Consider the following 27,799-nt stretch of genomic DNA (forward strand, 5'->3'; position numbering starts at 1 on the left):
AAAGATGAACTTATTCAGAAGGTGTTTCCAGATGTTTCTCAAAATTACAGAAACCATGATTGGTTGAGCGAACGAGCTATACTGGCTGCAAAAAACATAGATGTAAATGAATTAAATTTCAAAATTCAAGAACAAATTACAGGCGAATTGAGGATATATAAATCAGTTGATTCGGCTACTAATCAAGATGATGTAGTCAACTATCCACCGGAATTTTTAAACTCGCTGGATTTGCCAGGATTGCCACCTCACAATCTTCAATTAAAGGTTGGATCGGTGGTTATAATGTTGCGAAATATCAACCAACCGCGTCTTTGCAACGGTACACGCTTAGCGATAAAAAATTACTAAACAATGTGATAGAAGCAACTATACTCAAAGGAAAGTATAAAGGAGAAGATGTTCTCATACCGCGCATCCCAATGATTCCGACTGATGTGCCATTTGAGTTTAAACGACTACAGTTTCCAGTGCGGCTTGCTTTTGCTATGACTATAAACAAGTCCCAGGGGCAATCATTAAGTGTTTGTGGTATTAATCTAGAAAACCCATGTTTCTCACATGGTCAATTGTATGTTGCCTGTTCTCGTGTTGGAAAACCATCAGATTTGTTTATCTATGCGCCAGGTAATCAAACAAAAAACATCGTATACCACAAAGCACTACAATGATAATAATAATAATAATTATGATTCACATGATTAACAATAAAGCGATTACTTACTTTTCAATCCTTATATATGTTTTATTTAATTATTTTTTATTCACAACGCTCTATCACCAGGGTGATGGTTCTGTTCAGGAGAATTTTTTAAAATACGTAGGCACAAAAACTGCCACATTACAAATCTTTTTGACAGGACGAAGTCTGTCGGGTCAGCTAGTAATATAATATAAATATATATATAAATATATGAAGAAGAAGATTTGTGCTACATCTAAGAATATAGCTGAGCATACTTTTTTACTTTTGTAAGCTATATATATTATATATAGTATTATTGAAATTTGTTCTTCAATTACTAACATGCGTTTTATACGTACTGCCTACGTATTTAAGTCTTAGAACATTTGCTGACGACACAGTTATAATGCCAAAAGATTTATCTCTGTCTAAGGCTATAGTACAAGTAGGGGACAATGAGATCCACAAATGGAATAAAGACTGGAAAATACAGCTTAATAGCTCCATATATCTGTCCATGTTAATTTTGCGTTGCGGCGAATTAATAAAATCTTAATTATATCACTTGACGGATGCCCGATCCCTTAAGCAGAATCAGCTAAATATCTCGGAATATATCTTGATGGTAGATTAAACTGGAAACATCATGCGAGGCAAAAAGCAGACCAAATTAGACTCAAAGTTAAGCAACTGTACTGGTTAGTAGGAAGATACTCTCAACTTGATCTAAAAAAAGATTGGTTTATCAGTCAATCATAAAGCCCATTTGCATCTATGGGGTGCAAATATGGGGTTGCAGTAAAACATCAAACCAACTAATATCCAACGCACCCAAAACAAAGTTCTACGATTAATAATTACCAATGTTCATCGCTACATAACCAACGAAGAGCTGCACCATGATCGCGGAATCAAATGGATACACGAAGTGATCCAAGATTTCGCCCTAAAACATGAAATAAGGTTTCTAAATCACAGCAACGTGGGAGCAATACAGCTACTGGACAACACGCAAGAAATCAGAAGATTGACGCGAATCAAACCACACGAAATAGTTTAGTGTATAAGTGTATTTTTAACTTTAACTTAAGTAAATTGGTTTTATTCTAATTTGGGAATACATACTGATATATTAATCCCGTACACGCCTTACTTGTGTATTAATGCAAGGACAACAGAACGGTAGTAATAAATTAATTATAAATTAAGTTTGTACTAAGCATATCGAATGTAAGTTGTAATTAATAAAAGAAAACATAAATCTTTTTAGGCATGTTTTGTATATTCCCAATTTCTTCCTATTATGAACTACATCATCTTGACCTTTAAGTTTAAAAATATTTTTTATTTAAGTGCCCGAAGAACTTGAACTTTCCTCTTTGCTTAATATTGACCTCGTAAATGCAAATATCGAGTCGCAATCCACCTGTCGCTATTAGGTGATCTTAGTATTGTTAGCGGTTATGTTATTTAGAACATATCAACAGCTATAATATTCGTACTGACAAATATGGCATTCCTTAGTAAATAATAAGAATAAATACTTTACGATCACTTTGTAATGATATATTAAAAAAGCAATCAATTATTAATTAATTAAAATGCTAAATATAGATACATTTAATAAATATAATAATTACATTTACAGTTATAAGAACATTTAAGTAACTTAAGAGTATATAAATTGTATGTTCATGTATTAAATATAAAATGTCAGAGTTGTTTTATTGTGAAATTTATTTGTAAGATATGTAATTTCTTGGCTCAAGTAAATTCAAATTATTCTCATTTTATTAGCTGAAAACACATGTCTAATGTGAAGTTAATAACAATGAAATAATATAGATACATAAGAGCTGTAGTTAATAGAATTTGTAAATACGTTTCTATTTTTTTTGATTAATGAACTGTTTAGATTAAGATATATTACGGAAAATTGCGGAAACAATTATTATTTCAAAGATTGTGAAACGCATTTATTTGAAAAAGTAAAATATACTAGTTTGGTTTTAAAATGTGTTAATGTTTAATATTTATGAATGAATGAGGAATATGAATTTTGATTGAATGATTGATATAGAAACTGAAATTACTGATAATGATTGAATATAAATTGGGTTAATAGTACTATTAAATAAATATTTCTTAGTCAATGAGCTGAGCTACCATCCTTCATCACTGTCGTCATGTTTCATCAATTGTCAATATGTGACCAATGGTATTCAAATGTGCTAATTATACTACTTACAATTAGCTGGATTATAATAAATCGTTTGCTTAATAATTAATTATAATAAGTTGTTTCATCACGAATACTATAGGATGGGCTGTAATAAAGTTTGTTCTTACTTTTTGAAACAATGCATTTTGGAATCATAAGCGAGTTTAAGTTCAAAACTTTCATAGCATAAAATAAGGAGATATAGAATGGGGTATATAATGTCTTATATATAATCCTGTAACCAAGTTTTGTGCGTCTGACCCGCCAAAAGCCACACCAAGAGGACTGTAGTACGATTTGTCCTTTGCTTCAAAATAGGCCTCAGTTTCGGCGATCACCTCTTCATTTGGCGAAAATTTCTTCCCAGCGAGCATTCTTTTGAGATATGAGAGCACGGATTATTCGCTGGCGGCCAGATCTGGAGAATAGGGTGGATGAGGAAGCAATTCAAAGTCCAATTCATGGATTTTTGCCATCGTTTTCACCGACTTGTGACACGGTGCATTGTCTTGGTGAAGCAGCACTTTCTTATTCTTCAAATGTGGCCGTTTTCCGGCGATCTCGTCCTTCAAACGGTCCAATAACGTTATGTAATAGTCGCTGTTGATGGTCCTTCCTTTTTCAAGGTGGTTAATGAAAATTATTCCATCCGCATTTCAAAATACAGACACCATAACCTTGCCAGCCGACTATTGCGTTTTCCCACGCTTTGGAGCGGGTTCATCGTGTACAGTCCACTCGGATCACTATCGATTGCACTTCAGAGTGAAATGATGGGGCCATGTTTCATCCATTGTTACATATCGACGCAAAAACTCGGGTTTATTAGGCTTGATCATCTTTAAATACTGCTCTGAATTATTAACTCGTCATTGTTTTTGGTCAAAAGTGAGCTCGCGTGGCACCCACTTTATACAGAGCTTTCTCATTCCCAAATATTCGTGAATGATATGATGTACACGTTCAGTTGCTATCTTTAGAGTGTCTGCTATTTCATTCAATTTCAATTTACATTTACATTTTATCATTCAAAATAATTTTGTGGATTTTCTAAATGTTTTCGTCAATAACAATCTCTTTTGGGCGTCCAGTGCGTTCACTGTCTTCGATGCTGATTTTACCACGTCTAAAAATAGCATACCAATCCTTGATGGTTGATTTTGCTGGGGCAGTGTCTGGAAACTCAGCATCAAGCCAAGTTTTTGCTTCAACTGTATTTTTATCAAGACGCGAAATTTCTTTTTATCCATTTTTTCACAATAATAAAAGATGCTTGACTCAAAATGCTATAATTCACAAACTGCTCCGACAGTTTTCAAATGTATACATGTATCTTTTGAGGGTTAGGGCTGGCTGCAATAATATATTTTCACTGTGTATAAGTTAAAATGTGTGGAAGGGTTTATTTTACGAAAAGAAGAGGTGACGGCGATATAAAACGACACTGAGTGTTCTTATCGATTAGGAAACAGACAAATCCGTCTCACTCATTCAACATTCAGGTAGTTTTAAAACAAATGGCCGGATAGTGAGTACCGTATTACATAACATATATACGGAATTATTTATTAACTAGCGACCCGCCCCGGCTTCGCACGGGTGCAATGCTGATACTAAATTAAATACACTACAGAAAAAATATGAAAGTTGTATATAAAAACATAGCGGCCCGCTCCGACTTTGCACGGGCATAAAATATATATGCCTATGTCACTCAATGAAAACATGATTAAAATCGATCCAGTATTTTTGGTTCATTCATTACTGCCCTTGGCCTGCACGCATTAAATTTGGAGTAAAACAATTCCTCTTCCCCTATACTTACTATGAAGATTTCCTGCTATCTTTGGAATATCTAAATTCATACAATTTTTATTACATTACACATTTTTAAACGCAAATTTTAAATTTGTAATATCTCCGAAAATATTTATTTAATTTACATGCTGTTAGGAACCATATTGATCTATATTAATTGCACACCGTATTAAAGGTACTTAATTCGATAAGGATTAATGCCGTATTGCTTAAAATAGCTTCGTAAATAAGCCATTTTCTCACGTAAAAAGTAAACAATAAAAATGGTTAATGTGGGTTATCCCTAAAAGATAAACATATACCATCGCGGACTTTTATGTAGACCTTTTTATGGTGTACAATACTGTAGTACATTAATTTGATCTAACTCGTAGGGTTAGGCAGCGTTTTTGCTAATTGCTAAATAAGCCTATAAAAATAGGTTAATTTACGACATCACGTTAGAAACCTCTAAAATTAGCAATGTTGCCTTAGTATATTATGCATGTATTATACATATAAACCTTCCTCTTGAATCACTCTATCTATTGAAAAAAACCGCATCAAAATCCGTTGCGTAGTTTTAAAGATTTAAGCGCACATAGGGATATAGGGACAGAAAAGGCGACTTTGTTTTATACTATGTAGTGATTTAGCAATTATTTTCTTAGTAATTGGAAACTGGCAAACATATTGATGATTCTCAACCCACGAAAAATACCAGAAGTTTACTGCCGATAATCTCAAAGGTTTTTGAGAAATTGCACATAAAGGGGCTTAATAATATAATAGAATAAAGAAAGATTATTCGAGAATATCAATCTGGGTTTCGTAATAAGCACGGGACTATAAAACAAGTTCATAGGCAAAATATATATGGACTTAAATGCCGAAATATATTGTTCGGCCGCATTCCTGGACTCTCATGCTTTTGATATGTATGGCAGGTGGGTTGTTTGGTATGGTAGTATGGCACACAGGGTTGCAGGTTAAATTAAAAAAGCTCCCCCTCGTTCGTATTTTCAGTTACTAAAATCTTATTTTACCGAGAGACATTTTAATAATCCTCAAGGTAGTGTTGTATTGGGTTCGATCTCCTATATACTCTACAGATATCTACTTACCACAACCATTACTATTGTGGAAAAATAAGCAGACGACACAGCCAGCTTAGCATCTTACGAAGATCCAATAACAGTAACAAGGAATCTCCAAATTCCACTTGATAAAATATAACTGTGGCTAAAGATATGGCGTATTAAATCAAATGAAATAAAATCTACCCAAGTAACTTTCACTCTATGTAAGAGAACATACTCACCAGTGAATATCAATAATTGTTCCCCAAGCCGGATATGCTAAATGTCTTAGTGTGCTTCTTGATCGATGTCTAACCTGGAAGAAGCACATGCTTGATAATCGAAAACAACTTAGATGAATTATATCAAAGGTATTGGCTTATCGGGGCAAATACAAGTTATCATCAGATAACAGGATATTGCAATACGAATCTATACTTAAGCTTATTTGGTCATATTGAATCAAATTATTCAACCAAACAATCAACCAACCAATCAAAGTAATACAACGCGACATCCCATTTTAAAGAGTGTAATTCTGTATATGTAATATACAGAATTCTGTGTATGTAATATATATATATATATATATATATATATATATATATATATATATATATATATATACATATATACATATATATTATATGGCCTTAGGCAACATTATAACTTTAACAACATTAGTAACATTTAGAATAGGACTAACTAATTAAGATAATATTTTACACATTTATATATGTCATATAATATTTATCACTTACAATATTATATGAAGTGATCTTCTACAAAGGGTGGGGAAAAAGACCCGCTACCATTTTGATAGCCATTTGATAGATATATAACTTTGCTCAAAGAAAAGATAAGTAAATTACGCAGGTTTGCCAAGATAAGCGCCCGAAAGTATTTGCTTTTTTCAATACACGAAATCTTAGAGAAACAAAAATAATCTCCTGCAGTTTCTTTGATTCTATTTATTACTTCAGCACTAAAATTGCCAATTTTTGTACGGATCTCGTTGTTTCTCAATAATATTTACAATAAGTACGCAATCCTTCAGTTGTCAATACTTTGTCTTTTTCTTCATTAATTGTTAAGCCATATGAGGATACGTTACTCCACAACAATCTCCGGATTTGGTGCATGTGCATATTGTATATATGATGTGGAATTGATATATATGAATGTATATATGATGGAACTGATATTGGTGAGGATTGAATGTGGAATTAGAATCTTAAAAATGTATCCATTCACCGTATTCTCCAGATTTGGCCTCCAGCGACTATTTCCTGTTCTCAGATCTCAAAAGAATGCTTGCTGGGAATGCTCGCTCGTCGAATTAAGAAGTGATCGCCGAAACTGAGGCCTATTTTAAAGCAAAGGACAAATGGTACTACAAAACTGGTATCCAAAAGTTGAAGGGTCGCTATAACCAGTGTATCACCCTTGAAGGGAATTATGTTGATTACAAAAAACTAATTTTGCTAAAAAAATATGGTAGGCCTATGGTAGGCTATATGGTTTTACTATGGTAGGCCGGGGACTTTTCAATTGACCTGTTATTCAGAACAGAATGGATATGAATATGTTGCCATGAATGACAATTTGTTTTGGTCCTTTTTACTCGTGCTGTATTTGCTAGATATAATATCTTAATATGTCTATGGGCCATTAATTTTTATAATGTAAACAGATTTTACTATGTTTTACGCAATCCAACCTGAGTTCCACTTTTTACATTCATTCCATTCTATTTTTTTATTTATTGTTATCTATTTCTTTATTAATTTGTCTATGTATCCTTTTTTCCTTATCTATTCTATATTCCTTGTTTTTATTACTTATTTGTATTTTTCCCATAATTCTTAAATTACTTTAAAATAAAGATAATAGAGTTTTGTAGAAACTATAAAGTATAATATATAACTATTTTATAAGCCAGAAACTGAAGCCAAAGTAGCTAAACTGATGTGAATTTATAAATTATTGATAATCTGAAGCATATCTAAACGCCACTGATAGTAGGTCCTGCCGACTCTTACTCTAATGTATTTGACTATCAGTTGTATATTATTTTTTATCCGTATATAACAATATATTTGTATCCATGTAGAGCTGTAATAACTGTATGTCTATATTGTTGTTAACCCTCATGGTTATTGCGTCATTGCTATTGACTATCATTGTCATTGTCTTAATAGTAATTTTATCAATACTATCCATTATCGGTATTATTACTTGTTGGTAAAGTTATTTATTAGTACTATGATACAACAATATATGTAATTAGCCGTACTATTACCTGCTAGTGATATTAACTGTCAATACCATCATATTTTATTACATGACATTAGAAGTATCTGTCGGGATAATTACCAATTATTGTTATATTTCATATGTATTTTAATCTCACCTTTGTCAGTGAAAATTGGCTGCTCAAGTGCGTTTTTATTTCGTTTATATCTATCACCCGACCACCTCGACATCAGGCTCTCGCATGCTTAGAATGTGATTTATTTATTTGGTCATGTATAAGTAGCTGTTATGTCATTTATTTCGATGTCTGTTTTTGTTTGAGATATTAAATTGATTTACTTAAATATCATTTTTATTTTACGCCCTGGGTTTTTTTTAAATATATTTTTTTTTATATATTAAAGTCTCCTTTTTACCATCGAAGGTTTATTTAGACCGAAGCACGGCCTTCGGCATTAAGACTACTGACTGGCCAGTGACATCCGATCTTAACCAGACTAGTTACTGGCATGACTGAGATGGTTATTCCTTGTCAGATTTTCCACTGTTACCTATAAATACATTTACAATTACAATCACGAACACAAAGTACATCTATACCCCAGCAGAATTCGAACCCGTGACTATCGCAACAGTAGAAGGACCGTCCTATCACCTTGACCACTGCGCCAACTAAGCTGTCACGCGCTTGGTTTAAAATTGACCCTACAAATATATGACATAGGCTAATGTGTTTTACGTAAAAATATTCATTAAAGAACTCGTTCTATATGATATAATACTTTAATAACACGGTTACCATATTTTTTTATTTAAGATTAATGAGTATAAAAAGCTTTTAATTCACCTGTTCGTTAAAAATATTTCTGTTTTGTTGTCCGAGTTAATTGGATTACCGCTAACCGAAATTAGTTGAAACGGATGAATAACCAATCCATTATATCAAAAACTGCTGAACCCTAATTAATCAAGTAGATAAGACTCGAAACATTTGAAACCATCACGCAAACAATCATTGCGGGCGCAAATTAAACGCAAATGTACGGAGATGATTTCATTTAAGCATGAAGCCGCTACACCAGCCGTAATTCAATTAGTATCGCGTAAAGATTTTTCGCGAAAAAAAGAGGTAACACTTGCCGAACGATTCGTCTCAACATTGACTCCATTGGTAACTATTCCGTGAAGTTCAGCTTTGGTGATGTTTTTTTCTCACTCTAAAAATAAATATACCGTGGCCAATGTTTGTCCTTTAAAGGTTTCGTTACTGAACAGATTATATAATTTCAGTCGAGGTTGGCAATAAAATAATTTCGGTTCTTACGTAGAAAACACCAAGCAAGCATTTCCGTTACTAAAACATATTTCCCTCGAGGAGAATTCAGTAAGTTTGATCCTTTGACATCTTTAAAATCTTTATAAAATGATGTATTTCATTAAAAAAGACAAGTTTCATCAAAATACCCATTCTTTTTTGCTAATTTATTCATTTGTGATATAACACACGACACTAATTTTTAAACTAGATTTCTAGAAATATTACTAGTAGTAACATTATATTGTTATAATGCAAAAAAGGTAAAATCATATATTGTCTACAGTATAAGTCAACATCAGCCATATCTCCGTTATTATTCTTTATATCACATATATTCTTCTTTATATATATATATATATATATATATATATATTACAATATATATTGGAAAAAATATTTCAACAATTCTCTTCATTTAAGGAATCTTAAAACTTATTAATTAAAACGGTACTAACATTGATATATTTCAAAATAAAATAATAGTTTTCCATTTAGTACTAGTGAGTAATTCATTATCAAAAGATACTCTTATTGTTTGATTTGAAGAAATCTGCTGTCCTATATATTTTTAAGCACTTACGACGATGCTGCCCTATCACATTCCAATCGTCTGCTTGGGTTTTTGAAGGACCAAAAAAGTTCATAGACAAATAATATTAAAATTAATTTATTGAATTTACCACACGAATTCACTGGATTCATTTCGAACTACTTCAATATTGCGGTTTCATTGCTTGTCAAACAACAAAAGAGTTTTCTGTATTGTACTGTGGCTGGTAATAAGCGGATCTACTAGGACAATGCCAAGTGCAAAAAGTTGTGGGTTAGTTCAGGACAGCCATCTACGTTGGCACTGAAGTGAAATAAAGTCTTGTCATATGGATCAGCAATGTATAGTATATTATTGGCTTCTAAAATGAAATTACTATTACTGCAGATAACTACGGGTGTAAATTGAACAAATTGAATGACATATTGTTGCAAAAAAAGACAGCAGCAATATCATTTAATAGACGGAATTTGATTCGCTTACATGACAATGCTCGGCCGTATTTTGAGTGTTGTATGAGATAGAGTAATACAGTACTGCAGTTCAAATAGGAAGTTCTTGTTGTGTGTGATTTGTTCTTCACTTGTGCAAATTAGTGCAGAATACGGTTGCTGAAAAAATGCAAAAATGAAAATCTATAATTCATCCGCTGTCAAATCAACATCGTTCTTGCGACAACGTTTCGTGATTTTGCTGAAAAGATGTGAAAAAATTGTCGAAATTGATATTCATATTTTAGAGTAAATTGATATGGCTCGGCGAATGGAGGTAAAACAAAATGAAACAGTGGTGTTTACATTATGTGACCGTTACTTATTGACGTAATATAAAAATATGGAAAATACAAAAGAGATAAAACGGATGGCAGCGGTGTTACCTGGTGACGAAGCTTGGGCAGTCGATGGTGGCACGTCTAAACTGAACGGTCGTCAGATCTTGAATGTTGGAAATACCCTTCAATAACATTCCAGATAAACGTCTCGGGGTTGCCAGCTATTCTTTATCGTGTTCTAGTTGTCGCTGCTGGCACCCCGCCCGTGTTCGACATCTAGGATTATATTTCTGGGTACTTTGTTGACCGTTATTCCACGATGTAATATTTGACATGCCTTAAGGTTGCTACAATATTTTTTAATAACACACAATAGTACAATATTTAAATATTTACTAATCATTTTATTAATATACATTACATTACATATTAATATACATTTTTAGCGTTTAATGTTAAAATCACTCAATTTCATATTTCATCATATATTGTTATTTTTATATTTGTGCGTAAATGATTAAACTATACCTGACATATACACAATATGTATGTATTAATACTGCCACGATTTGCTTTTAACACAGTTGCAAATCTGCGAGGAATAGATTCGTTAGAGTGTCTAAATAGTGTCCAAAATAATGTTGTTCGATTCATTGAAGCAATTCTTCAATTATATTGGAGATGGAAATCTACTCGTCATTCTTTCAATCTATAAATTCCTATAACTGACGATTTTGCTGTCCAGGGCATATGTTTTATGATATACTGATGCCTCTCAAACCAAGACAGAACCTTTTTGGCAGTGTGTATGTTAGCAATACGCTAGTTATCACATAAGAACTTTATCATTGAGGATGTAGAGATATTCATTCATTGTAATCCGGCTAGATATATGAATGAAAGGACTAGCTGAATAACACGATATTGGCTTCTAAATCATAACAGCCTCCGCTATGCTTGACTGTGGGAAGCAGGTTGTCCGGATCGTAACCTTTTTTTGGAGTTCTCCATATATAAACCTGACCATTTGTGGGACATAATGTAAACTGTGACTCATCAGACCATGCCACATACTTCATAATCATCAAGTGCCCAGGTCTTACAATCGTTACACCTTTTTTTGTAGCTTAACGTTGGCTTCCGTCATAAAATATTTCACAATCGCAGATCTTCCAGATATGTTAGCTTTTTATAGTTCTCGTCGTATTCTTGTTGCCAAACCTTTGACTTAAGTGAGTGTTGAGTTCTGTTTGTCGTGGTAGTTGTATGCTGTTTAACTATAATCTTTTTTAATGTTTGTCGGTCTCTGTCAGTTCACTTTGGGTTTCTCCCATTGTTCCTTTTAACTGACGATATGTTACCATGATTTGTGTTTGCTATCATTATTGTGTATATTGTGTAAAAGCTTAAATAGTTCAGCTGTTTTCATTGAAGAGGCTCCCGCTAACCGAGTACTAACGATTTACCCTCTTTAGAAGCTTGTGATATCACATATTACCTATCGCTAATTTTAAGCACTTGAATATAACTTGCAACCAATACGCAACAAGGTCTATTATAGTGCATGCCGTTTATCTTATTTTGCCTATTCCCTGCTGTTCTCTGATAAGATGGAATTTTTAGAGATGAATAACACTTTTAAAAGCAGACCAGCTTCTGGTTTGCAGCTAGTTTCTGAAGTCCACATATTTTTAATGTCAAGGGGGAAAATATTGTTTTATGTGCATTAGAAAATTAAAACAGCCATGGCAAAAATATTATATTTTGCATTTTATGAATACAAACTGATGTGCAAATGTTTATTATAGAAATTGATGACGATAGAAAATTATTGTTGCATATTAACTAGGGGCTATCGATAGAGGGTTATAATATATGTGTATATAGTATTGAAAACTAATAATAGCTCTTTGCTAATAAAGCTCAAGAACTATAATTTAATTATTTAAGTGTCTAAAATAAAACAAGGAGAAAGAAATTTAATATATGGTAGAAAATGGGAGTTTCGTATTTTTGGGGAAGTGGATTTGTTCTTTCGTCGAATTGCAAAGTTGTTTGTGAAAATCCAATGTTGTTCAAATATATAGGCAACTTGGTATTACACACATGTATTAGCAATATATCAAGTTTACTGGTAGAAGATATTAACACATATGGTAGAGTTTATCACGTTGTACAAAAAGCAGTGCAGATCAGATTTAAAATCAATAAGCTGTATTAATTAGTTAAAAAATTGTACCAACTTGAACAAAGGTTAAAGAGCTTAGTTTATCGACCTGTACTTCGACTGTAACAGAAGCTTCTTCAAATAATTGTCAGATGCTGCAAATTGATTCAAATTGATATACAAAATTTTACCCCAAAACATTGGTGTAAAGCCGAAAAGTCTGACAGAGGTAGACCCAATATATTAACAAATAGCAATTGGTTGGCACAATATTACTGAAATAGTGCAAGAGTGATTCTAGAATAATGGTGGAAGAATAAATAGGAACCTTTAGTAGGCAACAGTCTAATACTACATTTATAAATAACCACCAAAGAAAATCTTATATATTATTAACAGGTCAATTGAAAAGCACCCACCCTATCATAATAAAACACATTTTTTGGCAAAATTAGTTTTTTTATTCAACATAATTTCTTTCAAGGGTGACATACTGATTATAGCGACCCTCCAACTTTTCGATACGATTTTTGTAGTACGATTTGTCCTTTGCTTCAAAATAGGCCTCAGTTTCTGCGATCACCTCTTCATTCGACGAAAATATCTTCCCAGCGGAAATGCTTCTGAGATCTGAGAATAGGAAATAGTCGCTGGGGTCTACATCTGGAGAATAGGGTGGATGAGGAAGAAATTCGAAGCCCAATTCATGGACTTTTGACACGGTACATTGTCTTGGTAAAACAGCAATTTCTTTTTCTTAGAATGCGGCTGTTTTAGGCGATTTTGTCCTTCAAACGGTCCAATGACGCTATGTAATAGTCGCTGTTGATAGTTCTTCCTTTTTCGAGGTAGTCAATGAAAATTATTCCATGCGCATCCCAAAATACAGACGCCATAACCTTGCCAGCCGACTGTTGCGTTTTCCCACGTTTTGTAGCGGGTTCATCGTGTGAGCCCACTCGGATCCATTGTCACATATCGACGCAAAAACTCGAGTTTATTACGCTTGATCATCTTCAAACACTGCTCCGAATCATCAACTCGTTGTTGTTTTTGGTCAAAAGTGAGCTCGCGTGGCACCCACTTTGCACAGAGCTTTCTCATACCAAAATATTTGTGAATTATATGATATACACGTTCAGTTGATATGTTTAGAGTGTCTGCTATTTCATTCAACGGTCATTCAAAATCATTTTGTGCATTTTTTAAATGTTTTCGTCGGTAACAACCTCTTTTGGGCCTCCATAGTGTTCACCGTCCTGGGTGCTCATTTCACCACGTCTAAACTCAGCATACCAATCTTTGATGATTGATTTTCCTGGAGCAGTGTCCGGAAACTCGGCATCAAGCCAAGTTTTTGCTTCAACTGTATTTTTTCCCTTCAAAAAGCAATATTTTGTTAACACGCGAAATTCCTTTTTATCCATTTTTTTCACAATAACAAAAGTTGCTTCACTCAAAATGCTATAATTCACAAACTAGTGATCCGACAGCTGTCAAATTTATATACGTATCTTTTGAGGGTTAGGACTAACTAAAAAACATATGGATTTAATTCTATTAGCGTCATCTATGTGTCAGGCTGGGAACTTTTCAATTCTACTTATTAATTCAATAATAAATAATACTTGCAAAATATTTAGATGGCTTTGTAGGTTGGCGGATATTATTTCTGGATTTTCATGGCTTGCAAGGCTGATTGGTCAATAATGACGATTGTGGTTTTGGGAGCATTTAGTGAATGCAATAGATTTGTAAATTATTAAGAAATGCCATTGAGAAATTGCTAAATTACCACGAAAGGAAATTTGGCATATTTTGCAAATGATATAACTTACTAATTATGACAACATAATTTCAAATTTAGAGAAATATTGATATATATATATATATATACACAAAAGTCGAACTTGAATAAATATGCAATGTTTATTAATAACATTTAACAAGGTTACATAAAGGCAACATATGTTTGGTTCTGAAAATATATTGCATAATAAATTGAATATAATCCTCAAACAACAAGTAAAATCTAATAATTATCATAATTAAAACCAATTATTGTTTTGTTAGATTTCTTATTGTTGCCTAATCACGAACAGACAGACATTTATTTTATATCAATGGGATGGAAATGATTGAAGATATCCTTCTTGTAAAAATGTCTTAGTGAATAGCTTAGTAATTTCGAAAAGAAAGTGTCTTGCTATTTTGAAACATAAAATGATTTCAATTTCATCATGTGATCGGAACATATTGAATAATATCTTATATTATTTTTTAGGCTTATAAACATAATACTATACATAGAATGTACCAAATATTATTCAAATTGCATGTAAACATTTCTAACTTAATTCCATGAAAATCCTATTGTTTTTATATTTTAATCAAATGAAAAAAGTCTAATAAACTTATAGCAAAAACGTTTTGTTCATTTTATTATGTGAATGATTTTCTGACTAAATAGATTTAAAAGTAGTGATATTAATATGAAAAGTATAGAGATAAATAATCAAGCTCTAAATTTCAGTTAATAAGCTATTGCCAAATGAATGAGCTATAAGAATTATTTAGAAAGAAGGTATTAATTTCACCAGACGATTTGGCAAAGAACTAATGTTTGGAGACTAGTAAAATTGTTGTTGTCAAGGAAAACATGAAAATAAGTTATTCATTCACAATTCTTTCCGAGCAGCTATGGTAATTTATACTGATTATAAAAGATTATTATTAATTAATTAAAGTATTTTATTCATTTAATTGAATTATAACCATTCGTTAATTTTCGACTGGAGACAAACATTCTTCACTAAATCTCGTTACTGTTATATTACTAATTTGTTACATTACTTCTTCACTTTCACACGTATCATGTTAGACCAGCGAAAGCTTTTGCAGCTTGGCCGATTCAGCTTATAATATCAGTCGTAGATAATTCATCCACCTCCTTCTTTTATGTTACTGATTCCAAGTATTTGAATTTCGACACTTACTTTAACTTGATGCAGTTAAGATTTAGAGTAGTGGGTGATCCGTCCTTAAAACTGTGCCAATACAATTTTTTTGCAACAATAAAATTTGTTTTTTTCTTAGTTCATTAGTTCTCAGGTTCTACGGCTTTACAGCGTGAATTAACGAACGAATGTTCGAAGCCTCTAGATCTGTGTTAATACATATGATTATCATTATTAAACTACATACAGTTTATGGTCGGTAAACATGCTTTTGTAGCATCAAACTGGACGCCACATATCTGTTTATCTCCATTTATCTTTCGCGTAATTGCATCTACTATTATGTTGAAAGCAGTGAAGAGAGGGTATATTCTTAGTTCTGTTTGATCAACACTGGTTTGGATTTTATATTCAACAAATTATTATGCATTCTGACACATATAACAAAACCATAGTAAGATGTCTGAAGGAGTTTATATGAGGATAATTTTTAGGGAAACATGTTCAGCTTTCAAAGATGTCCAAAGTGAGTGCTAGTGTATATAGCCGAAAGCAGAGCGAATATTAATGAAAACGATAATCTAACACTTACCACATCTATATATACTATATAGACTGAGCTCTATAGACTGAGCGATACAGTTTAAATTGTGCCGGCTCTTCTCGGCATGTCTCTTCGCGAGCTCTTTGAAGTAACATTAAAAGTTTTAATGTATTGTAAGTTTTCATAAACACTTTTCCAAGAATTGATAGGTGTACTCATCGGTAGTTTCACTATCCATTCGGCTCTATCTTTTTTCATAATCACTTAATTTGGTCAATAATGCATAATAAATTTATAGAACGTTTTCAATTATTTTATAAATTGTGGAACTTCTTATAAAATGTTATCTAGACAATACAGAGAACTCCATAACATTTGCATCTCAGCTAGGATGTTTACAGCAAAATAAGATGAAGCCAGTCTTTAATAATATTTTCCTCTAGTAGTTCAAGAATATTTCTCTTAATGGGCAATAACTATTTCTTATGATAACTTTTGAGTGAGGTGAGGTAATATCTGTATGAGATCAGCTCTATACCGGGATTATAATAATGGACTCACTATGTTGGCTTGTTGAAATTCTGAATATCGAATTTTTTATCAATGAAAGCAACAGAAGTAGGTAAGAAAGCAGCGTACTCTGATATACCACAGATAGAAAATGGCTGACAATACTGCCCAATCCACCAATTACCAGTTTAAAGAGGGAAATTAGAGGAAAAGAAAACTGTCGAAAGCTTAGTTTAGTTTGTTAGTAAAGGCTAAAGAAACGCATGAAGTTTTTGTCATTGCAATTATGGTAGATTTTCAAATGCCATCATTTAGAGGGTAATTGGAAATTTGGCTGTGTATAGTAAGTGTTGATACAAAATCATTAATACTTGAAGGTTATGTTGTAAACAGATCTCTAATCTCCTGTATCGCTTTACATATACAATTTTAATATAATTTATTGATGGTATCTTATTTTGTCTAATATGTGTTTGAATTATGTGTACTTCCAATACATCATTCTTTGCCATTCGTATATTTGTTAGTAATAAGTAGATACCAAATTTAAAATGTAACGGTTATTACTATTAGTAGAAGTTTAAATAAATAAACGTAAATTATATTTTGAGACTTAAAATTAAATGGTTTTTTATAACATCAACACATTGAACAGGATGTATATGTGTATTATGTAAACGTAACAACCGTTTTAATATAATACAGTAACATGAAAGTAATAAAATATGCATTTAATCTTTCCTTATGAAAATAGAAATTACCTATTGAAGGTGTATTATTTACAGTTATTTTTATTTAATAAAATATAAATATATATGTTACGATTTTCATAAAATATATTAAAAAGGAAATATTTTATGCCAGCACATGTACGTTTGACTTAAGGCGATATATTGTTGATTTTTTTTTCTTTTGATGTGGTGTGGTTTGGTTTCGAGTTATTAACTAAGGTATTCCAAGGTCCGTGAGAAGGATATATGCAAAGGTACCCTCCTTATTTCTAGGCTAGTTAATATTATGTTACAAGACATTAGATGTTTCTTTTTTTTTACTTGTTCAATGAATTGTTATAAAATATTACTATTAATCGAGAGTATTGATATCTTTATTTTACATAATTTTATGTCCTATTAATATAAATGCTATTAGAGAAATTTCCATTTTAAAATTATTTGTATTATTTTTGGGTTAAACCTGTTAAGCGACATATTCTTTTTAGTATAGTAAAATCTTAGTTTTCGTAATAATGTGATAATGTCGCGTTAAAATAACTTTTTGGAAGTACTGAATCTTTTTGTTTTGGAGAATTTTGAATTTATTGAGGATAATTAAATCGAATCGAGAAAGCTATTTTAAAAATCGAATTCAATTGTTTTACTTTGAAGTGGGTGAAATACATATAGGGAAATGAAATAACTCGTTGTCGTTTGTTATTGCTCACTGTAGAAATTATAGTCAATTACGGTGAACAATATATGACAGAAAGAACAATAAAAGTGCCGATTTCGGTGATTCCCTTTAGGCAGGCATATATTGAGTGTTGGTTCTTAACTGTCATTGTTCTATATAACATCTTTAAATACAGTAATAATAATTAAATAATGACATAGCAATGGTATTTATTTGCAATATTATATACTAAATAATACGTGTTAGATTTATACTTTAACAATTTTACAGTTTGCAAGCGGAACTTTTGTCTTCTGGTTTTTTTTATGTAATCCTCTAGATATTGAAATTAGTAAAATAATCTAGTAAATAATATGTAAATTAGATTGATACTTTGTAAATTTTACAGTTTGCAAGCTGAGCTTTACTTATTTCAGTTACTTATATTAGACAAATAGTTAAGCTGCGAATATATTTGTATTATTTTTCAAAGTACTCGTCACGATGATCGATACACTTTTGCATACGCTTAAACCAATTTTCAAAGCATTTATTCCATTCCGAATGAGGTATCTTCAAAACATGATTTTTGAATGCTTCAATTGCTTCTTCGGGCAATGAAAATCGTTGACCACGCATTTTATTCTTATCGGATGGGAACAAAAGAATCCATTGGGTGCCAAATCAGGGCTGTACGGTGGATGGCCCAAATAGTCTTTTGTTTGAGCCGATGTGTGAGAGCTCGCATTGTCATGATGAAGAACAATCCGGCGTCTCTTGTTTGCTTTCCTTGTTTCACCTTGAGACTTCTTGCAAACAAATGGTTATGTACCAATCAGAATTTACGATCGTTTAGAGGCACTGTTGCAATATGACCAATTTTCCCGAAGAAACAGGCCATCATTTTCCTTGAAGTTATTCGTGCGCGAACAACTTTTGTTGGATTTGGTTCATCTTGGAATACCCATACAGTTGACTACTGCTTACTTTCGGGCTCATTCGAATACATCCATGATTCGTCACCTGTTGCATTTTTGTTCGTAAAATGTATATTCTTCCCAATTATTATATTAAAATTTAATGTGTTTAATGTTGATTAGATAGCGATCTGAAATTCCTATTTTTTATATTTATGCTTTTTTTGGTTGGTAGTTGTCAGTCCCTATCAATTCAATATAACGTCGAAATCAAACATTTATTCTTGTTTACGAAATATGTTCAATGGGAGTTTCCAAGAATACTAATTTTGGTTGTTTTAAATACAACAAGAAACACTTCCAGTAAAATGTGTTTGCTTGACTTTTATACAATACCTCGGGAGCTAATAAATAATATGCAATAGCCAAATAATATATATATATATATATATATATATATATATATATATATATATATATATATATATATAGTTTTAAAAATATTAGATATTTTATAAAATAGCATAAGTTATGCTCTTTAATAATTAAATAATAAATTTGAATCAACAGTGTAATTGTTTTAATAATAATGATCTTTTGTTTTAAATGGAGATTTAAGTGTGAAATATTCTTATATAATTCTGGTTTTTGCTTTTATAAATGTCTAATTTGTAGCATTACTGCATTTTTGGACTCCAACTTGTATAATATTTGTTAATTAATACTGTAATACTATTTTTATTTGTTTTAAATAAAACTCAATAATTATGTATGAATACAGCATAATATGTTATATTTTAAATTATAAAATACGTAACGACTTCGATTTTTTGTTTTTTTTATCTGTGAAATTAATATCATTCAGATAAAATTAATTTACATTTATTTAAATCGAGTTAGATTTTACGTTATATTACCAAATTCTCTTTGTCTCACTGATGAAATTTAAATTTAAATAACACTTAATATATTAATATAGTTCTTTATGTTGTTTTTTAACTATATTTGTTTTCATCGAGTCTTATGAATTTTATGCTACAATATTTAATTAAAAAATAAGAATTATTTAATAATATTTAACTAACGTCAAGTTGTATAAGTATTAAATGCATTCTCCTTCACTTAACACATGGACTGAAAAGTACCGGGCGTAATAAAGAAAGCGCGATTTTTTTTTGTTCAAAATTGGCTTTATTCATCAACGTAATCTCTCGATCCGCACAATCATTCCCGCGCAATATTTTAATACTACTTTTGTAGAAAGATTTATCTATTTCCTCAAAATAGGCCTGTCACCAGTTGCTGTCCACCCAAATGACGATCGTTTTGATTCCGGAGTAAAGTGATGGATCCATGTTCCATCCATTATCACATATCGATGCAAAAATTCTAGTTTGTTACGTTTTAAACATGGCCAAACCTAGCTCAGAATCATCAACAAGTCAGCAAGCTAACGTTTTATTGCTATTTCTCATGGTGCGCAATTCTTATAACATTTTTCAAGCCATCGCTTCGCATGAACAGTATTTTTTGCTATCCAGAAGCAGTGTAAAATTAAAACACGATATTGTTTTTGATTCATTGTTTTGAAAATGATAACAGTAGTATCATTCTTAGCACAATAACTCGCAAACTTATGAGTGGAATATCATGAAATTTTAAGTTTTCTTTTGAAGTTTGGTACTAACTTAAGAAGCTGTAAATGCTTTATTTCAGCCCATGTTATTCCATGTTACTCTAAAAACTATTATATGTGTTGAATTGTTAGGTCGGATGGTAGCACGGACGGTACAATTCACTAACATCACACATATTGAATTATTTATTGTGTGCATTCGGGTGCACTGACACTCCTTCAGAGTACATTGGACTGCTATATGTTATGAGTCCCAGGGTGAGAGGATTGATGAGAGTAGTACGGATATGGAGCGGTAAAACTGATATGTAGATCTAATATTTAATCTACATTCATTCACTATATCATTATATTAAGTAACACTTGTTGAAGGAAACTTACACTATCTATGTGTTAGGCCGGAGAATTTTCAGCCAATGTGTTATACTCCTAATTAGAGGTTGTGTTCTTATAGAAATTTTCTATTCCTCCTGAGATTTCATGAGTATCAAACTATAACACTTTATTTGAATCAAGATCTTAATTATGCAAACGAATCTTGGAAGAGCAATTTATCTTAAATGGAGATTTATATAACACATCTGGATCAGCTCAATAAGCTTCAACAATATGTTATTTCCATTAAAATAAACCTATTATATCGAATAAAGCTATGGTTGACAACGTGTTCAAAAATTAAATTTTTACTCAAAACTGTTAAATTTTTACACTTATCTCAATATGTGCTTTAATTTCCTTTAAAGCACATGGTCTAGGTGAGACTACGTGCAAAAGATCTAGAGACTATCTCAAAAGACACTATTAAACTTCACACGGCTTGTGTACTAGGACTGGATGTGACCATAGGGGACACATAATAAAAAACTCACTTAGAACTATATCTCATGTATTTTAAATCTGGTAGAGAAATAATACGAGTAGAGCAATGTTTAATGTTAAAATAATAAAACAATATTCATGATCGCCCATTTGTCGAAATTCGACCACGATTTAAAGAGTTTATCATGTTTTCCACATAATATAGTAACGAGAATAATTTAAAAATATGCAGTGTCACTAAAAATTGTTTGGACAATATTTTCTACATAAGATCAGCAATATGTTTGATATATAATATCAATTAAAATAATATACATCTGTATATCAAAACATATTAAAATATATGCAAACTAATTCTAGAATTAACAGTTTTAAATTGTATTTAATGAAATTTAATTCCCATTAAGTTTCAACAAAGTGTCAAAACAAAAGTGTCATAAGTAACATTATGTTCAGAATTGTAATAACGAATTAATGTACATCAATATGGAATAATAAATGAAGTGATACATGTAATATATTAACATAGGTCTAGAAGATAAATAATTATATCTTATTTCGTTCATGGTTAAACACTTTGATATTTATCAATGCTTTAAAATATTTACCAAATTACTCTTAATAATCCATAATTTCTTCTATTTTTATTTATGAATTCATATGGTCTACCTTTTATTCATATTTCTTTTCTAAAATATATTATTGCGAAAGCAACAAATACATCAGGCCCGATTAAAAAATCATTTCTTGACCTATTTTTTTAAATAACACTGCATGATTTTTTGCAGATAACACCCCTTTAATTTTTTTCATTTTTTTTGCGTGTTAATGTTGTTTGCAGCATTGATTTTAACTTTTGGTGAGCAAATTACCGTATTTATATCTGCGATATTTTGTTAGTGCTTTGTTAAGAATGACAGAAAAATCTTAATAACCTTTAGAAATACTTCTAGTACAATGATATACTATGTGTCCATAACTATATCAATTAATAACAATCTTTAAAGAAGAACAATATTTCTTAGGTGTTCTCTGTTCACGAAATTCCAAATTTCTTGTAAACAAAAAGGAACGACGATTCTTGTTATTCTCGAATTTTGTTAATTTATTTTGGGACGACATTTTCGCATATGTCGGATTTTTCTTTCAAAGTTGTAAATACATTCCGATAAAGCCGACATTTGTTCTCTATACAAAAATGTAAAATATACGTCTAGGCACCTGATCATACTATTCTTAATCGCTTTTATCTTAACCTGCCATAATTCTTTAATAATTCCAGCAATACTAGAATAACCGAAAATAACACAAAATCTTAAATAACATTGTTTAAAATTAAATAGGTTTATTTAATAATTACACACTCACTATCTATTTTAATATTATTTCGAATGTAAAAATTATGGATTTTTCTTCCTATTCAAAACTTCCAGTCAGCATATTTTACGATACAATGTTGTCAGATTTTGATTTTAAAAATTATGCATCTGTAGTTGATTTATGTAAAACAGAAACTAACAGGTCAATTGAAAACAGGCCTGTTTCCGGCCTACCACAGTAATACACATTTTTTTGCCAAAATTAGTTTTTTTTATTCAACATAAGTTCCTTGAAGGGTGATGCACTCTAACTTTCCGATGCCATTTTTGTAGTACGATTTGTACTTTGCTTTAAAATAGGCCTCAGTTTCGGCGACCACCTCTTCATTCGATGAAAATTTCTTCTCAGCAAGCATTCTTTCGAGATCTGAAAACAGGAAATAGTCGGTGGTGTCCATATCTGCAGAATACGGTAGATGGATGGATTTTTGCCATCGTTTTCACTGACACGGTGCATTGTCTTGGTGAAGCAGCACTTTCTTTTTCTTCAAATGCGGCTGTTTTTCGGCAATGTCGCCCTTCAAACGGTCCAATATCGCTTTGTAATAGTCGCTGTTGATAGTCCTTCCTTTTCCAAGGTAGTCAATGAAAACTATTTTATGCGCATCCCAAAATACAGACGAAATAACCTTGCCAGCGACTGTTGCATTTTCCTACGCTTCGGAGCGGGTTCGTCATGTGCAGTCCACTCGGATGACTGTCGATTGGACTTCTGAGTAAAATCATGGACGACGCAAAAACTCGGCTTGATCATCTTCAAACATTGCTTCGAATCATCAACTCGTCGTTGTTTTTGGTCAAAAGTGAGCTCGCGCGGCACCCACTTTGCACAGAGCTTTCTCATACCCTAATATTCGGGAATAATATGATGTACACGTTCAGTTGATATCTCTAGAGTGTCTCCTATTTCATGCAATTTCAATTTACGGTCATTCAAAATCATTTCGTGGATTTTTTACTGTTTTCTGTAACAACCTCTTTTGGGGGTCCACTGCGTTCACCGTCTTCGGTGATTATTTCATCACGTTTAAACTTAGCATACCTTAATGGTTGACTTTCTTGGGACAGTATCCGGGAACTCGGCATCAAGCCAAGTTTTTGCTTCAACTGTACTTTTACTTTCCAGTGGTCAATTATGCCTAATAAAATTTGATATGGAATGAATTCAATATGCATAATTAAAATAAACATTGAACGCCTGGTCGACAAAAACCGATGATTTATCCATTACTGCCTACTATTTATATTTAAAAGGTCAAACCCAAAATGGCCACTGTAGTTCATTGGATTTTATCTCTAGATTGCTTGTAAATGGCAATATTGCACAATCAGGCGGAAACTACCGAAGTTTGCCGAATATCGGCTATGATTCTCTAAAATTAGGCACTACTGGCAGGATGGTACCACTTGCGGTAGGAGCGAGTAGCAGGTTGCGTGCTTGAATCCTATCAAGGAAAATCATCTCGGTCCCGCTTGTAACCAGGCTGGGTGAAACCGGATGTTTTCTGGGATGATTTCTAAGTTGGTCACTCGCCAGTCGGTAGGTATAATACCGACGACCGTGCTTCAGAGACCACGTTAGGCTCAGTTAAACCCTAGTTAATAAAATAGAGAAAATATTTTAAAATAGTAGTGACTTTGAGGGTATTATTTTAAACCATCGATATGTCTTATGTTGATAAAATGACTCTTCGCTGGATACGATTTAAGTATATTAGATAGAGTATATTAAGATTCAGAAAAAATATGTAAATTTAATATATTTATCGTATATAATGAAAATTCGCGGCTAAAAAATTAGAAAGTTTTTGCACAAAGTTATTAACAACTGCCTAAAATAGAAAAGCTTTGTTAAGTCTTATTTAATAACAGCTGACTTCGTGGGTGTTAAATTATGAGTTCCTGTTGCATCTGCCAACTGACGGGATATTTCGACCATTAAATTATGAAATATACGGCCATAAAAACAATAACAAAATCACTAATTAAATAAAATAGATTCTCAATAACAAGCTAATCAAGCTTTTAATAGTTCATTTGTGTGTTATTGAGAATTGTTTAAATATTTATTAAAATATTATAATACATATCATCGATTAATTAATACAAATAATTTAAACTACATCCTTCCGGAGTAATTAATATTGATAAATAGATCAATAATGATTATTAATCTGTATTTGCTGTTTGAGTCTTGCTCAGATATATTTACTTAGAGGTCGATCGGTACTTTCTACTATGTAATTTCCATCTTAGAAAAGTAAATAAAATATTGAATATTTATAGGTCGTCTAGGGAATTTGTAGGTGTCTTTGACCATGCCACTTGTCCTTCCCATTTGCGCAATTTATTATTCATAAATATTTAGTTAAATGGGTTTTTGGTTGAACATGTGGCGATATTAGAAGTGGATATTTCTGTCGGTTATTCCGGAACGTTAACATTGATGCATGATGTTTAAACGAAGAGACTGACTTTGTTCTTGATTGTTATGGTTTGTAAATTATTTTGTTTATTTAGTTCAGATTTATAAATATTTTAACTTTTTAAACATTCAAGTATTTGGTATGCTTTAGAATTATATTTATTTAGGAACAACACTACAGTTGTGGACTATATATAGGTAAACAACCTGAAAGGTGGAAAAAAAGTAATGGTTTTAGATGATAATAATTTGAATAAAATGTGTTGTACCGACTTTCTACAATAAATCTTCAAATAAAAAAAATCTTTTAAAACTAATTTGTAGGCATAAATATTAAAATATGGCCTTTATATTAAAATGGAATTGGATAATTAGTGTCGGTTTTAGTTCAATTCAGAAAGTCGTGACGACGTTGTGTCCTGTTTGAAAAAAAGTTATAAAGTGTATGAATAGTTCCTCAATAACAATCAAGATAGTTACCAAAAAAAGGAGACATGTTGAAATTAGCTTCCCAGTCATTCAGTAGTTATTAGAAGCATTACTTGACATAACAGTTCAAATAAAAAGTCCCCGGTCTGACACATAGATGGCGCTAATACAATTAAATCTATTTGTTTTCTAGTTAGCCCTAACTCTCAAAAGATGCGTGTATAAATTTGAGAGCTGTCGGATCATTAGTTTGTGAATTATATCATTTTTAGTGAAGAAACTTTTGTTATTCTGAAAAAAAAAATGTATAAAAAGGAATGTTGACAAAATATTGCTTTTTGAAGGGAAAAAATACAATTGAAACAAAAACTTGGCTTGATGTCGAGTTTCCGGATACTGCCCCAGGAAAATCAACCATTAATTGGTACGCTAAGTTTAGACATGGTGAAATGAGCATCGAGTATGGTAAACGCAGTGGACGCCCAAAAGAAAACATTATAAAAATCCACAAAATGATTTTGAATGACCGTAAATTGAAATTAAATGAAATAGCAGACACTTTAAAGGTATCAACTGAACGTGTACATCATATCATTCACAAATATTTGGGAATGAGAAAGCTGTGTGCAAAGTGGGTGCTGCGCGAACTTACTTTTGACCAAAAACAACGACGAGTTGATGATTCGGAGGAATGTTTAAAGATGATCAAGCATATTAAACCCACTTCAACAATCTACAGTCATCCGAGTGGACTCCACACGATTAACCCTCTTGAAAGAGAGGGAACGCAACAGTCAGCTGGTAAAGCTAAAGTTATAGTCTGTATTTTGGGATGCACATAGAATAATTTTCATTGACTACCTTGGAAAAGGAAGGACCATCAACAGCTACTATTACATAGCGTTATTGGACCGTTTGAAGGACAAAATCGCCGAAAAACGGCCGCATTTAAAGAAAAAGAAAGTGCTGCTTCAACAAGACAAAGTACCGTGTCGCAAGTTAGTGAAAACGATGGCGAAAATCCATGAATTGGGCTTCGAATTGCTTCCTCATTCACCGTATTCTCCAGATCTACCCCCAGCGACTATTTCCTGTTCTCAGATCTCAAAAGAATGCTCGCTGGGAAGAAATTTTCGGCGAATGAAAAGTTGATCCCCGAAACTAAGGCCTATTTTGAAGCAAAGGACAAGTCTTACTACAAAAATGGTATCGAAAAGTTCGAAGGTCGCTGTAATCAGTATATCACTCTTACAGGGAATTATGTTGAATAAAAAAAACTAATTTAGCTAAAAAAATGTGTTTTACTGTGGTAGGCCGGGGTCTTTTCAATTGACTTATTAGTTTAATGGTGTTCGGACAAACATCGCAGATTAAGTTATAAGGTCAAACATTGAATGTGGCCAAAGTCACCTTGCCATCAACTATTAAAATTAGGAAACATCTATGCTTTGAAAACACCCCTAAATCATGAATTCCTAGTCCAGATATCGTAGGTTAGCCTGTAATACTATCAAAAACAAAGTGAAATTGCTGTTTGAATTGAAAAACTAATCTAGTCAAGGACTCCACTAATCTTGTGAAACCATTCCGCAAAGGTAGTACTATGGAAACTTGGGTAAGACATGTACTATCCAAGGTAATCGTTTCGAATATATGTGGTACTTATTCGAACTCATAGTTCGACATTTTAGACCTTTTAATTTTGGATCGTTTATGTTTTGTTTTAAATTTTGGAATGAGAATGTAAAGGAAATAAGCGAGATTGTTGCTTCTTTCCAAAAGTAAAGTCTGTCGCCTTTGCGAATATTTAGCATATTACCATGAATGGCAATATTGTTGATTTTTCTTCGGGGGCTGTATTTGCCAGATGTGATATCTTAATACTAACTAAATAGTCCCAGGGATACTAGAATGCTTCATAAGAGTTCATTTTTAATGATGCGACGGTC

General features: G+C 32.0%; 1 protein-coding gene across 1 annotated transcript in view; it reads left to right on the forward strand.

Annotated features, from left to right (window-relative positions):
* Positions 1–27,799, forward strand: part of LOC143190853 (uncharacterized) — a 32,126-nt gene that overhangs the window by 2,681 nt on the left and 1,646 nt on the right. The gene's annotated exons all lie outside the window — the stretch shown is intronic.

The sequence above is a fragment of the Rhynchophorus ferrugineus genome, unplaced genomic scaffold (genome assembly GCF_030347505.1).
Source record: "Rhynchophorus ferrugineus isolate W39M unplaced genomic scaffold, kcgeb_rfMv2 rfM2, whole genome shotgun sequence".
In the NCBI taxonomy this organism is placed as follows: Eukaryota; Metazoa; Arthropoda; class Insecta; order Coleoptera; family Curculionidae; genus Rhynchophorus; species Rhynchophorus ferrugineus.